The sequence below is a fragment of the Acartia tonsa genome, chromosome 12 (assembly GCF_053477335.1).
Source record: "Acartia tonsa isolate MP-2025a chromosome 12, ASM5347733v1, whole genome shotgun sequence".
NCBI lineage: Eukaryota > Metazoa > Arthropoda > Copepoda > Calanoida > Acartiidae > Acartia > Acartia tonsa.
The window spans coordinates 22,908,893-22,912,209 of NC_137271.1; the positions used below are offsets into that span (position 1 = coordinate 22,908,893).

A 3,317-nucleotide genomic window follows, 5' to 3' on the forward strand; every position below is an offset into this window, starting at 1 on the left:
TAGTGACGTCAAAGGAGTGGTTCCCTAAAATATTCAAATACCCCTGCCTTACACCAGGATGCGTGTAAAGGTTGCTGAAATACTATTGTTATAACGTAGTACTAATAAATTGTAATGTGTTTTTTCGGAGGTTCTGTCAAAATACTTTCTAGACATTGCTGAAAATCTAATTAAACATTTGTTACATATCTAATTATAAAGGAAAATATTTACAGAGAAAATTTGTCCCCGTACGCATATTTGATATTAATACGTCATGGAGAAAGTTTAGTTGGCATTAAAATAGCAGACGATCGCATACTTAACCAAACAAGGTTTTAGTTTAGTTTAATTTATTTGCATCAAGATGAAATACTCTCCCACAAAGTTTTAAGTTAAATGTGTGTGTATGTATGTATGTATGTGTGTGTGTGGTTGTGTGTGTGTGTGTGTTTATGTATGTGCATGTGTTTGAGAGTTTGTATTCTTCGCTGAAACAGTAACACTGGCCACTGGGCCTGCGGAATGAATTAGTAGAATTTAATGAGTCGATGTCGCTACAAGGACCAAAAAGGCAGGTAATACTAGAATGTATTTTAAAATAAAAAATTCAAAAGGAATGATTGAAGTTGAAAGAAAAAGGAAATGTGTGACTTAGAGAGAAATAATAATTTTTATAAATGCATTAAGTATTTTGATATAAATTTGACTATTGTAGCTAAGTATTAAAATAAAAAAATTCTTTTCTTTCAGGATGGAAAACGTAAAGCAAATTTTAAGAGGAATTCTATACAAAATTAGGTGAGAAATATTAATTTTTAGAAGGGAAGCTAGTCTTCAAATAACCCCGAGATACGTGTTTCTCTAAGAAATGGTATCATGGAAATGGCATATATTGTCGGGCCTTGAAACTTATGAATAAAAGCTTGGATAGACAGCTAGAGCTGAATTCATATATTGGGGCTAATCTAGGCTAAATTCAAGCCATTTTGGCTACGGCTGACTAGCTTTGTCAGGCTAAGTTTGGCTATAATTGTTCCCTCCTTTTAGTTTTCTTGTTAAATGGTTAATTGGACTAGGAAACAATATTTTAAAATTAATTCTAGCGTATACAGGGAGGGAATTTCGTTTTTTTTGTCACTGGCCCCTGAAGTTTTATGATACTTTTTTCTTTTTGTTAGCTTACCAACTTTGGGAACTTTTATTGAATTTTGATGGTTTGTTCATTAAGTTGAGTGTCTAAACGTTTCAACAACTAATTGTAATCAACAGAAGGGATAATTTTGTCAAACATCATTAGTGATTTAAATAAAGGGGGGAGGCGGATGTGCCACTTTTTGAAATCAAAAGTAAAATGTGATTGATCTCAGCCCATAAAAGAGTTACAGCTCTAAAATTCTGCACAGCAGTTGCTTTTGTGGTGAAAATTATGGGACTTTGAAGAAACAGTGGCGGAACCGCCGGTCCCGTCGAAAACCGCCGTTTCCCGCCGAATTTTTGTTTGCCTTTTCTCGCCATAATAGAAAATTTTCAATCATCTGAGATAAACTTTTTTTTCCATAAAAATTTCGCTTATATTTTCACTTGATACTTGACACTTTTTTTAATATTGACATATTGACAAAAAAATTCGGCGGTTCCGGCGCCGTTTCTTCACAGTTCCATATTGTTCTCCACAAAAGCAACTGCAGTGCCGAATTTTAGAGTTATAACTCTTTTATGGGCTGAGATCATGCACGATTTACTTTTGGTTTCAAAAAGTGACACATCCTCCTCCCCCCTTTATTGTCTCATCCCTTTTCTGAGCGTATAGCATAATAAAATCATAAGTATGACAAGATTAAAGCAAACGAACATTGACAAGACATTTCCCCTACTCTTATTTATAACTAACAAGGTATTTTGGTACAGATAAAAAGATTGTAAGCATTTCTACCCTTATTGATATTTTTTTTGTGCCCGCCAAAATTTAAGATTATATTTTCAATTTTTATATGATTTTCTTATAATACAACCCGCAACATTAGCGTAAATATAGCGTGCCTGCTTGCTGTTGGGTTCTAGGTCATAACTACTTTACAGTAAAGCATTTAAAATGGTACCTAATGCTGCTATGTGAAGTACGTGACACTGATAATGAGAGTAATGGAAATGCCTTGGCCCATAAACAGGTGCAATTCTTTACCATGCACTGTTTTTCCTTGAAATCATTAAGACAATCTTTTTTTAAATTCCGAAAAATCTAAGTTATTCAAGGATGTTAAATGGTTGCCTTTTGTTTCTGTGTTAAAACTAATATTGAACTATTAAGGGGATCAGATGTGTATACAGTACATACAATCCTTTCACCACCTGGCTTAATGGAGTGACCAACTATTGGAGCCTACTTATCACAAGAATTAGTTAACTACTTGACCTAAGCCTGCTATTGGAAAGAAATCCAGCAATTGAATTTTAGGTATACTGTAGGTATTCTGTACCTTTTTTAAATACCAAATACAAATTTTTTTGTAGGAGGTGGATGTGTAATTAATAAAGTTAAGTAAATGGCCTAATCAAGATTGTAATAATATGGCACACCTTTAATCAATAATAAAATAAAAGAAAAACCATCATGTGTGGAACAAAAATCAACCTTATAAACAATTCATTTCTTAATGTTTTAAATGGATTTTCACTTTCTTATATACACAAAATGGAAACTTGTATCTTCATTAACATTTACCTATTTCCATCACTTTTGTGAAATATATCTATTTAATTTATTTAGATTGAGCTGAGAGACAACCTAATAATCTAGGAGATCTGCTTCGTCATGGTATAATTGTATGATCCTGGCTACTTCTAATGTTTCTTCATAGATCATTTTACCCATTTTAGATCCATTGATGTAAACCTATGTTTTTTATAATAAATATTTTGTAAGGATAGTCGTATTCAGTTTTATGAGACGTGTAGCTACTCTAATACTAAGTGGTATTTATAAAGTCTGTTTCTACTGGTTCATTTCGTGGCAATGCCTCTGAAGATGCGTTTCTTAGTATTTTCACAGTAGCTTTTGTCCTATTTCTAGCCCCTGCGGGGCTAATTGCCTACCCATGTGGGACAATCACCTGACCTAAAATAACCTATAAAAAGCCATTGAGAAAATACGACGAAACGCTCCTCAAGAGGAGTTGTCACGAAAGGGGTTAAACCCAACTTTTTTTACGACAAATTTTTATGTGATAATATTATCCGATTGATCTGATTTTTGGAATACTGATTCCTATTACAACAAAGAACAATTTTAAAACCAAAGCATCTCTATAGCCAAGTCCTAAAAATGTAAGTATGTC

The 3,317-nt window shown here is 33.2% G+C and overlaps 1 long non-coding RNA gene across 1 annotated transcript; it reads left to right on the forward strand.

The window, feature by feature from the left end:
- The first annotated feature begins 281 nt into the window (after positions 1–281).
- LOC145334763 (uncharacterized) lies at positions 282–2,909 on the forward strand. Its single transcript, XR_013884958.1, has 4 exons — positions 282–557; positions 733–780; positions 2,291–2,437; positions 2,750–2,909. It is a non-coding gene; the product is annotated as an uncharacterized LOC145334763 (long non-coding RNA).
- Positions 2,910–3,317: the final 408 nt, after the last annotated feature.